The 13600-nt window shown below is 26.5% G+C and overlaps 1 long non-coding RNA gene across 1 annotated transcript; it reads right to left on the reverse strand.

Annotated features, from left to right (window-relative positions):
* Nucleotides 1-9803: 9803 nt before the first annotated feature.
* LOC132933838 (uncharacterized) lies at nt 9804-12297 on the reverse strand. The gene is made up of 3 exons (XR_009662951.1): nt 12141-12297; nt 11370-11510; nt 9804-10230 (listed from the first exon to the last, which is right to left on the reverse strand). It is a non-coding gene; the product is annotated as an uncharacterized LOC132933838 (long non-coding RNA).
* Between the last annotated feature and the right edge of the window lie 1303 nt (nt 12298-13600).

The raw sequence follows: 13600 nt of genomic DNA on the forward strand, positions 1-13600 counted from the left end.
GAGGTATAATCTACCCACAAACATTCATTTATATATATATATATATATTGACAAAAGATAATAATATACATCAACAAACATGCCCGATTAACCAATAGCAACCGATATATTCTATACTCTATTTTAATCTGCAACAATAAACTAAATTTTTATTTTATTATTTAGCTTATTTTTTTCTAGACAGATGGCGCCACTGTTGTATTTTTGACATCCTAATTTACTACTTTTATGGTGGATTTTCCTAAAATGTTCCTTCATATAAACCTTCTCCGTGAAATACTCTTCCGTTAAAAAAAAAATAAAAAAGGTCTGATAAGTGTTCCAGAGTTTAGCCTGTAGAGAAATTTTCATTTCACATTTATATAGTTAGAAGATTATAAATGCATAAAAATGCGCTACCGGTGGTTTTATTTGGCTACACAATTTGTATCTTAGTCCGTGTTAAATGCAGAAGGCGCTGTGAACTCCAGGAACACATAGCCACCCCCGCACTTTGCCTCTTGTACATACATTCATGGCCGTGATAAGCTGCTCGTTTCCAGTCCATTATATCTTAGTCCGTGACTCCGGTTAACTTTAATCAGAGATGGTACAACTGGCCCTTAATATCATACATTCATATCTATGATAGGTAGATATTGGCATACCCGCATTATTGTGAATTCATAAAAATACTTAATATAAATGACGCAAGCTGGCAACTTTTCAATTTCCAGTCGTGGTTAATTATTAGGTAATTTATTTTTAAAAATTGTTTACATACCTATAATAAGTATATAACAGAATTATAACTTTATTATTATAGTGCTCATTAGTAAGTGGGTTGTAGATAGTTGGTTGTAATGTTGTCAAGTGCACAAGTGTAATTTTATTTTATATTTTAAAATAATGTCTTTAAAATAGAGAGAGTAAAATTAGGTAGCGCTGAACGTGAAAAAAGAGCAAAAGTTAAATAGTTAAAATTAGAAGAGTTAAAACGAAAAATTACAAAATTCAAACTTTTTTTACGCCATCAGCGGTAAATAGTACCTATGTCTTATACGAATAATTATTATTAATTAGCATGAACTAAGATAAACTTATCTTAGTTCATGTTAATTAGTTATGTTACGGTCCATGTGGACAAATCAGTCATTGTAATACAACGCCCGGACATTGTATACAATGTCTAAGATATTTGGGAAAAGTAAATAATGCTTATACAATTCCCATATAGACTAGTCGTTGTAATACAATGTCTAGTCATTATATACAATGCTAAGACTGGTGTAGGCAATATGAATATTAGAGTTATTTTAAAGTATTATATTTTATAATTTCTCTTAGGCACTGTGTCCTACGGGTTGCGATAACTTTTATCAGTAATGGAATTAGTAGATAATAGGGAATTTGTGGGCATTTTCAACAAACGCCGCATGGCCATTCGTCGTTCATCAATTATTATAACGAACAATATTTATATCGCAATTATTATTATCTTGGGACGCTATGAAGTCGAATTTATCATAGCCGACAGTACACATACTGCCGTTTAGTGCTGTGATATAATTGTGTAGTATATTTTATGCGTGTTGTTTTTAAAATGGAAAATACATTTATTAATCGTTTAAATAATATTTTAGAGTTTAAAAAACCGAACAGTACAACTAAAAAAACTAAAATTCCAAATGATTTTAAATTGATTAAGAAGTATGACACAATTGCAGGACTTGACCGATGACTTCAACCGATTTTCAATACCTACCGGTTATAACCACTAAAAACCGAAATCGATTAAAGAACCTTTTATATATCGATATTAATTATATACTATAGCCATGGCCGGATTCAGGTGGGGGGGGGGAGGGGTGGCAGGGGTGGACCGTAGACGGTAGTGTGTACACTCAGTCTTCACTCTTCAACCATACAGTATATTATTTTGGTTGTGATAATTATCCAGATTAGTTCAATGTATTTTGTAACTCAACGATTTTCCATTAGGGCGGCTGTGTAAAAAGAGTGGCTTTTAAACCAAAAATCTAGACATAACTGTAGTAATTTGGTTTGACGGATTTCAATTTTGAAAACGGATTAGGATTTATTAATAACCAAAAAATGTGGGTGCTTAAGCCCCCCTAATGTTTTTGGGTGATTTTCGCCTATGGTTACCTATTGGCACCGAGTGTGGAATAACAAAATTGATATTGACGACCAAACAGAGACTTCAAATCTAACCTAACCTAACCTAATACCACTAATGATACACCTAAAAGGTGTCTTACCTCCGCCTATATTTTTTAAAGACGCTCGTGATTACATCGGATTAGATCAAAAAAATTATATTCTAGTCACACTTCAAAATAATAATAAAACCGATATCGCACTTATCTCTGAGATACTGAAACACACTTTACAAACTCTTCACATTTTAATATCCTTGGGGCCTGGATATCAAATTATTAAAACAAACCACCCAGATGGCACAGCACATGCTGGAACCGCAATAATAGTCAGTTCTACGCTGTTGTTTTACCCAGCTGGCAGCTGATATAACTGTAGGAGGATAATTATTGAAATATTTATGTAGGTATTTGTCAAACTTGGTTGAACTGGTTTCCCCCATAGAACATAACACTGGCCTAGGTGAATAATAAGTTGCACTATGCAGTATAACACTCTTGAGGTTCGAGTCTAAGTAGACAACGTCACAGTGTTTGGAAGGAACGAGTTCCAAAAGGAACGGATTCCTGGAACGAATTCCTTTTTAAGGAAAGGCACGTTGAACGAATTCCTTTTTATAAAAAAAGAACGAGAAAATGAACGAGTTCTTTTTTTCAAGGAAAAAGAACGAAATTTTTCGTTCCTTTCAAGTTCCAATTTACACAGATATATAAATAATTGAAATTGAAATATTTTTTTTCTTAGTGTGTATATTTCCAATATTATGATCGTTATCGAGTATCCGAGTATCAAACTTCACCGTTAAAGTGTTAGTCCTTAATCATTAGGTAGGTATTCTGGTACAGGGTACTCATTACTTATTGTTCATTAGTAACTTTATTAATATTTCTCATAAGTCATAACTCATAAGTTATAACTTAATATATAGAAATGGGTATAATATACTATTAGATTACATTATTACGATATAAAAAATAAATCCTTGTCGTTGCGTCGACGGAAAATAAAATAGCATGAACACCGAAGACTGAACAATAAAATCATTTATGAATTACGATGCGGGTCGGGACTATTGTAATACCTAGTACTTACCTACAGCTAAAATGTATAATAATATATTACCATATTGGCATATTAATATGACGTTACAATATTATTTTAATATTTTAATGATAATTATTTATAACAACAATAAATGATAAGATAGTTGACATACGTTGGCCAGCAATTTAATTTTGAAGAAAATCTCAAAATAGATTACTAAAATACGTCATTTGATTATACCGAAAACCCCAAATGTCTGAAAAGTCAAATAATCGTATAGTCGAGAGTCGACAGCCGGTATCAGTGTTTCATTTTCATATTGTGAATAATGTGAAGACTTGAAGTGAATTGTGATTTGCATTTGTTATACAGTACTACAGTAGTTATAACCGTATAAAAAAAAAAACTGCAGTCAGTATTATTTTCTTAAACTTAATAGTAAATTATAAATTTACTTGTAGGTATGTATAAGTATAATTAAAAATTAAAGTACCTAAATATATCTGTTTAAAAAAAAAATTGATGGTTAAATAAGAATTTTAATTTTATCTGGAACTAAAAAAGGAACTAGTTCTTTTTCCAAAGGAACGACAAAGGAACGAATTCTTTTTTTTTAAATAGGAACAAGGAACGGAACGAATTCCTTTTTTTTTTAAAGGAACAAGGAACGGAACGAATTCCTTTTTATAAGGAACTTGACAAACACTGCAACGTCATGTATCATGACTCAACCTGAAAAAAATCCGTATAAAGTAACGTCCCTTAAGCCTTCCACAGAAATCAAATTTTCTAGCTAGATTGCGGTGGTTTAGAAAAAGTGGAAACAAAGATATAACTAGCACAATGCATAACAATGACATTACTCATTAATGACATCCAAAACACTCAGATCAATGATCTAGGTACTAAATCTAATGGGTGTTTAAGAAATTAAGTTGTTTAGTACATTAGATATTTCAATTTGTGAGAGAATTCTATTGCCAAAGATGTATTGGAAAAACTTGAAAATATTATAATTTATGAGATTTAAATTTTTCCATGCAAAACAAAAAGCATTGAAGAATACATAACTGATTCAGATTTCAGGGTGCGCATTTAACAGTTTTCACTGTAGGTAGGTAGGTACTACCTATATTGGTAAAAATTAAAATCTAGTTAAACCTAATAAACCTTGGTTACATAATATAACCACAATTTAAGATAATAATAATAATAATAATAATAATAATAATCTTAAATCATGGCATTGTGAATATAATGAAGTTATCTACATCAATAGACTTGGCAGACAAACGCTAGTCCGGACAGTTGACAGAATTATCTGAAGGCTGAAATCTGTTATTCCTCGTCAAACGCAATTCAGAATTCGGAGGAGAAATATAGGTAGTTAGAAAAGCAGTGTGTTGAATTCCCGGTCTCTAAGCGTAATTACATAAAACGCAATAAACTACCTATATTTCCGTTACTTTGTTACAATAAAGAATTTGTAAAATTATTTTTTTAATATTGGCTAGTATGTGTACGAATCTGTATTAAATACCGACTTATCTATATTTTTTTAATACTGGCTAGCATGAATTTACAATAGAACCGTTATAAAATCTTAATACAAACAATCGTAATTACTAATTATATACATTGTACAACAACTACAGACAATAATAAATATTTTAATATCAACAATAGTTACAATATACTGGTAGATTTTCCTATAACGATTAACGAATAAACACAATGGGAACATAAGCTTAGAAACAAAAAAAAACATAAATATAGAACCCACAAATATAATAAAAAGTATATGAAAGACAGAAAGAAACACAAGAAAAAAATTGTAGGCTAGTCGATTAATCAAAAATTTAAAAATATTAATAATTTGTTAATATATGCAATACAAATCTATATAATATGCAGATTCATAAATATACGAAATGATATTTTTACAAATTAATAAACTATATGGTGTTGAGTAAAAATATAACACAATCTAAATATATGTATAAAAATGCAAAAATAAATTTTTTAATGACATTGTGTAAGTATAAAAGTATTAAAAATGTATAATTAAAGTATTATCTATACTACTATATATGATTGTAAGAGGTTTTCTACGACCGCGCTACCCGAAAAAACTACTGAACCGATTTGGCTGATTCTTTTTTTGTTGTATTCGTAATTGTCACGACAAAGTTCTTATGAAAGAACATTTTAGGAAAATCCACCAGAAAAGTAGGAAATCTGAATGTCAAAAATACAACAGTGGCGTCATACGTCCAGAAAAAAACAAACTAAATAATAAAGTTTAGTTTATAAAAAATTAGTTTATTGTTGCAGATTAAAATAATAATAGTGTATTATATAGTGGTTGTTATTGGTTAATCGGGCATGTTTGTTGATTTGTATTATTATTTTTTGTCAATAAAAGATCTAAAAGGGCCAATTTCACTTTTTTGCAAAAATGAGTTTAAAAGGTCAATGTCTACATTTAATAGCATTTTTATTGTGCTAAAAGTGCGTAACTCTCTAACTTTTTTTTTGTCAATACTTTTGTTAATACTAATTTAAAAATAACATTTTAATAGGTATTACATACTGAATTTTAAAAAGTATATCAATTATTAAAAAAAGTTGTAAAAAATTAGATTGGCCCTTTTAGACCCAAGCCACAGATATATATATTTATGTATAAATTAATGTTTGTGTGTAGATTATACCTTTGGGAAGAAGATAGAAAGGAGATTTAAAAGGGTTAAATTTGTTTTTTTTCTTAAGATTTTAGTACGGTTTGGTTAGGATTTTGTATTAATTGATTATATTGATCCACCATAGGTGGAATTAAGTAAAAACGATAAACTTGGTATAACTTTCATACAAATAGCGCGGAATCTGCGGTCTACCGCAAGTAGATTGCCTACCTGATACCTAATATACTGCTGCGAATCAAAATTTTTATTCTGGGCAACGGAAAATTTAAGATAAGTTTTGAACACTATACACCGAATATTAAATAACGAATTGAACAAATATAGATATATATATTGAGCCAAATAGAGCTGGTACATTTAACGGGCAACGAAGTGCACGGGATCAGCTATTTTTAATAAAAATATATTTATCATTTATACCGCTAGAAACATTTCAATACGTTTTCATTAACCGTTTTTTATATTTACTTGCCGATCACATTAAACGATAAAATTTGAATAAAAAATTATATATATCATCGTCCGTAGGCAAAATAAACAACCTATCACGGGCGAAGCTGTGACGAGTCGGCTAGTAATATATTATATACATATTATATAAAATAATTGTGTTTACAAGTATAACACTATTTATATTAAACTATTATAGCTTTTATGGGACAAGTATCGGCATGAAGTAATAAAAATCGATTTCAACTTTTTGAAAACTTCTACGATTACTTCGTAAAAACTTCTTTCCGTGTCATAAGATACAATTGGTGCACATTTAAAAAACTAGATAAATCTTCAACTGGCAGTGGTCTTCGTCTTTGTCACATTCCGTTACCTTGTCGTTGATTATACTATCGATTTTTTAATGTAGAATATCCAAGATTTTTATAGACGCGTGTGGGTAATTATAAATTGACCACTAAAAAATCCAATATTTTTCGTCATTCGTCGATAACTTATCGATATACATTATAATGGGTTATTTACGATCGATAGTAGGTATTTGTACAGACGTAAATATATGACTATTTTAATGAATAAAGATTGAATTATAATGATGATTATTATTATTATTATTATTATAATTGTGGAATATTCAACATTCATGCAACTATCAAGAAATGTATATTATGCAAATATATGCAAAAAGAAAATAACCATAGAATCTACACATCATGAAACATGGACATATTTTAATTTTAATAATCAAAATTATTCTATAGGTAAATCGTAAAAGAATATGTAATTGCATATAAATCCGGGTCCTACTTATTAATAACTTATTTATCACTTATTATTTGTAAGTTCCTATTACATTTATAATAAATATCAATAAGTTATTACTAATTATTAATTATTCACCAATAAAATATTTATAAAAATTAAATTGTTGGTTTTTTTAATGTTCAATTTAACAAATAATAATTTTAAAAAAAACTGTATGGTTTGTTCCAAATATTAAATTGCTTAATAATTATATTTATTATAATGATATTTATTATTTATAGTTCAACTATTATTCACCAGTGTCCTGTACAGTACCTAGTACTAAATGTTTAATTTTCTTTTAATATAATATATTGACAATAGACCATCATATCGATTTTGGGAAAGTAAAATCATTTTTCAGTAATTGCTAATTACTATGAAACAACTATGTTATTTTGTAATATTAATTCCAATTATTTCTAATCTTTTTTCAATAATTCCGAATTCGCCATTTCCTCAAATAGGTACTGATCAAATTTAATAACAATAGGTACAAATAATTTCTTATTATTTTCGTTATAAATTACTAGTTAATAAAATCTAGATACATCAATGTGTTTTCGTGGAAAAAAAAATTTGCAAGACTACAAGAGTCTTGCAGTGGATGGTCTTGGTTTTGTAGCTTCGGTATTGGTTTGGTCTTGTTCTTGCAAGCCTAATCTCGGTCTTGGTTTTGGTCTTGCAGCAAGAGTCTTGCGAGACCACAAGACCAAGACCAATATTTTGATCATCACTAGATACCAGCACATAATATAACAATAGGTGCTACCAGTAGGTACTATTTTAATATTTGTATCAAATGAATGTATTGTGGTGTAGCTACTATTAGTAATATAGTTCAGAAAAAAAAATGATAAATCATTGGGTTCATTACTAGGGCAATAGGGCATCATATGAATACCTAGGTCCTGAACAGATGAACGCTAAGTGTAACACTAATCTCTATTGCATATATGTTACTAACGTCCTAAACTCCTAACATCATGTTCACATAGCCAGATGAGGTATAGAGGTACAGAACTAAATTAAAGACTTAACAATTGATTTATGTATGTAGCTATAAATAATGTTTAACAATAATTATTAATCTTTTGAAAAACTGTACCTCTTATAACCTATTTTTATTTAGTACATTGCATTCTTATTCATAGTAGTACTTATTACCAGTTATCATTATAAATTATAATAAATTGTTTGAAGAATCAAATATGATATATCTTGAATTGATCAAGAATTGGTGTGACAATGACAATCTGTAATTGAACTTAAGTAAATCTATATGAATATGTATTTTTAAATATTTCTAACTATACAAGTACATTAATTAAATAGTTTTAATTCTGACTTATGTATTCATTCTTATTAATGTAAATATTAAAATTCACTTTATAATTGTATTCCTCTGGAGAGTTTATAATATTAAATACTTAGGTATTAATTTTGACCACAGATTAAAATTTATGGATCATATTTAATCTGTCAATAACTCAATAAGAAAATTATTTTATAAATTTAAAATACTACTTAATACCTATTTTAGATCTAAAACTTTAAGGGTAGTTTTCTTAGCATTTGCACAGTCAGTTTATTTGTATGGTTCATGGGTCTGGGGTTGTACATACTACAGCCATATTAATGTATTATGTAAAACTACAAATTCTTTAATAAAAATTATTTTAAATAAACTAAGATTTTTTCCAACAAATGTCTTATATACAGATCTTAATGTCCTAACATTTGAATTACAAACTTTATTATACATGTATAAGGTTAGGACTTCTATTAAGCAATATCAACTATCTCATGTTTACCAAACAAGATTAAAAAATAATAACAACCTAAATGTTCCTTTAGAACATTAGAATTTATTAGAGTTCATTAAAATACATTTTATTTTGGTAATCAAAGCCCTATTATTGAAGGTGTCTTATTATTACGTAAACACAACATAAATGTTTTTTCTTTTATTCATTTTATTCAATATAGAAAGCATGTAGTTAGTGTTATATCTTAAGATATTTTTGTATATTTTAATTTTTTATTTGCTAAGTTTTTTTTAATATTGTTTACATTTTGTTATATTTTATGTTGAATTTAAATGGAACTCAACTCATCCACATTCAAGTTTTTAATTATAATAAGTTGCAACTTTTGTATTTTCAACGGATAATTTTAAATGCATGTTAAATTGTCGTTGTTGCAATAAACTATTATTATTATAATTAATTTAATTAATAACAATTAATATAAATTCTAAAGGCTATTACTTTTGTTAAGATTAATTTTTTTAGTTTTTATACATCTTTGAATAGTAAAGTTTACATTAGTGTATTTAAGAAATAACTATTAATTTGTCTCTTATCCTTTTAAATATTTTTATTTATTAAAACGTTTAACTGATAAAAAATTTAAATTTTGCTAGCTATTTAGTACATAGTAAATATACCTAATGCTTAATTAATTATACAGAGTTTAGAGTAATATATATAAACATAGTTTCATTATTATTTATAAATTCATATTTTAATTTAATATTTATTTATAAAATAATATTATAATTATTAAGAAGTGTTTTTTCAATATTTTTTATAGTTTAAGTTTTAGTTTAAATCTAATCTATGAGTACAGTTATTCAATACTATTATTGTGTTATTATGATAAACATCATGGTATAAATTAAATAATAGAACAAAATAGAGACATAAATCTCCAATCAATCAGCCATTATATCTGTACTACAGTAAAATGTAAATTATTTATTATAATAAATTATTTATCCAAAATATTGTAGAAAAAAATGTTCAGCTAATTAAAGTTCTGTTTCTATTATACTATATAGTTTGATAAAATAACATTAACTATTATACATAAGATAAGCAAATAGTACAATGAATAAATGTAACATTATTTTAACTTATTAAAAAATAATTTTTAAGTTAATTTGTCAACTGTAAAAATAATTTACTGAAAAATACATAGTAATTTAATCTTAAATAGTGTTATAGTGGTCATTCTTCAGATTCTATTAGTGCGTCATTGCTTCCTCTTTATTTTGTTTCAGCTAAAATTAAAAACAAAATATATTAGTTTAGTAATAAACACGTGTGACATATTATTGAGTGTATAATTCAATATGATTGAAAAATGTTGGTGATCTACAATCAATTTATTTTATAGTAAAATTCAATATTGGTTAGATATTATTTATTCAATATTTATATCTGTTTTCTATTTTATAATTCAATAAATATAATATTTGTATTTTGTTAATTAGACGTTTAATAAATAAATTTTTATCGTAGAATTTTAAACATCTATTATTAAATACTTAGTACTATTTTACGAAGTGCCTTAAGAGCTAAAACACTATAAACTATGAAAGAAGTAAAATAATGAAATCACATATTTACTTATTATTATAATTTTTTTATATAATTCAAAACAATTTTTCAATTTTTATCAACATGGTTATACTATTAATGCTAATGTGAGCAAAGATGTGTTTTAATTTCTATTAAGAAGAAATGTTAATTATAATACTTAAATAAATTATTTTTAAATATATTTTCTTAATATTATGGTAAAATAACGTATACTATATTTACCATATTTATTAATATTATTATACATTGTATAATGTATATACTCAATATTACATATTATAATATTATATACTTAGATAAGTATATAATTGTTAATAATATTTGAATTTTTTATACTGCATTGACTAAGTATTGTATCACTAACACAAAATTTTATTATTTATTAGTTTAGTGTTGACATAGGTGCATCGCAATTTTACCAGCACTGTACTGGTTTTGAATATATAGCGTCCCGGTATATTATAAAGTGTTTAGGGATAGCCAATTACCCAAAAATTAGTATTCAGTAATTTATGTTAACATTTTGTCTTTTACCGAGTATTTACATTGATAAAGTAACAAAAATCAAGTTGCTTTGATCAGTTTTGATTGACAAAATCTATAAATTATACGAAAAATATTTGTGGTGTTTGTCTCGTTAGTGAAGTAAAATAAAATATGGCAACCCTATATTAGTTTAAGTTTTAATAGACATATTATAATTTATAAAATTAACCTTATGGCTTATATTATTTCTTTTAAAAGTTTAAAAAAAGATTTTGAATATTTTATAACTATATTTTTTAAATTTGTATGTAAACAATGTTTTTTTTATTACTTATTATAACACTTGTGTAATTTGTTTTGTGCAGTTGTTTGAATAAAATAGTTTGCATTATTTCGGTAAAGATGTAATTGATTTCCAAGTTATTGAAATGGGCAACATATATATGATGGAATAATTGGTCAACTGGTTTGGCTGAAAAAATAAAATAACTTTATTAAATATCGGTAATTAATCATTAGCCAAAATCACAAATTGTACATTTTTAAAATTTTTCTTTTATAGATAATTAAAATGTATTATACAAACATTTAAATTAAATTAGCAATCATCAAAATAAATATATAATTTCCATATCAAAATATAATAGGTAATAATATTTTATTAAATAACCAAATAGGTAATAATATAATCCTACATAATGCTGATAAGAATCCCAGTAACTATTACTTACATTTTTCTGTACCTATATTTGATGATATATTAAAATCTAACTTTAAAATACTATATGGAACTTTAAGTGAGAACTAATACATTTAATTGAAACTATTTTACCAATTTATTTGTCCAACTTATCAACGAATAAAAAATTATCAGTAATTACTTTAGTTAGTAAGTCTACTTATAACTTATTACTACTATAATATACTATGTATGTTCACCCAAATAAAATTATTTTTCTAAAATATTGCCTTACAATAATATTACCATCACAAGTAGTGCAATTGTTCATTCCATTATGAGCTTCTAAACTTAAAACATAATATTATAAATGTAATAGGCCCATATTAGGTCATAAGTCGTAATAATATGAATAATAAATACCTTTTTCTAATGTGATGATTGATGACTTGAGTTAAAAAGTATAAATAAGAAAATTACAAAAGCATTAATATGTTATGACCTTAAAAATACTTCTATAGTATCATTATATCATTACTATCATAGATAATATAAGTTAAGCATAGTTATCATAAATTGCGTTAGTGATAAAAATGTTATCTCCGTGAAAGCATGAAGATTAGATTAGACCTCAGAGTAAATAATATACTTAATTACATATTACCTTAAAGTACATAGAGTATATTACACAATAATACAATATACCTACATAATAAATAGATATTTTCCAACTTTCTAATCAGTGAATATCATATAAATTATAATATTCCAAGGGCGCCGGGTGAACTGTTCGACCGAGAAACCAGGATATTGCCAGTCGTGGTTTGGGTAGCTTAAAAAAAGAATTGCCGTCGTTCGGTTCCTAGAATTTTGTAATCCTTTCTGATAGATATTTGATTTTATATTGATATTGGATGTTTGGTTTTGTCTTTGTGATACTTATTTTATAAATAATTTAATATAATGTACTTGGAAATGAGTTGAAATCGTATAAAATATGGAACATACTGAATTATAGTAGGTGCGATCAGTGGCGTCTGCAGGGGGGGGGGATAACAAGCTGAAGCCCTCCCTCATTGCCGTATTATTATTACTTTAAAAAAAAATATTTTTCAAGTTTCTACTGTCAACTATATAGCAAGCAAGATGTAAATTTCATATACGTCTTACCAGAATGAACCCATTTTTGAAAAAACATTGTATTTGCATACCAATTTTCCTAAAATTATCTGTAATTTTTCGGTAAAAGTATGAACTACTTGTATGAAAGACCTTGTATTAAATTGTCTAACCTTAGCTATACACATTTAATATTGTATAAGTTTTGAACTACAGTTAACTGTGGTTTTGAAGAAATTTGAACTTTAAAGGATTATAAAAAATAACCATGATGCCTATGTATCGTTAATATTTTAGCTATAATAAAAACTTACGTATTACATTTTTAAGCTTTTTGACCGGATAAATATTTTTTTTATTTACATTTACAAAAAAAAAATGTAATTAATCTAATACAACCCAATTGAGAACGGTATAACCAAGCTGGTTACCAAACAATTTTAATAAATACATTTTTTTCTACAATTAATTTAAAAAGCACTGAGCATTTTCAATTTTGACCTCCTAAAAGTACCAACTAGATACAATTTGCTTTCAAAAACATACATCGGGCATCAAAGTTTATGATCAGAGCATTTTTTCTATCAGAAAAGTTCAGAAGTTACAAACATTTTAAAATACCTCAAATAAACGTCTAAAAATATTAGACCGTACAAAATAAAAATAAAATTGTAACTAATTTTCAGACATATTAGAAAAAATGATTCTGCGTAAATGCGTTTTGTCGATGTCGCACGTGGGCCAGAGTGAAAACAAATAGTGCG

Source organism: Metopolophium dirhodum, chromosome 1 (genome assembly GCF_019925205.1).
Source record: "Metopolophium dirhodum isolate CAU chromosome 1, ASM1992520v1, whole genome shotgun sequence".
NCBI classification, from domain to species: Eukaryota; Metazoa; Arthropoda; class Insecta; order Hemiptera; family Aphididae; genus Metopolophium; species Metopolophium dirhodum.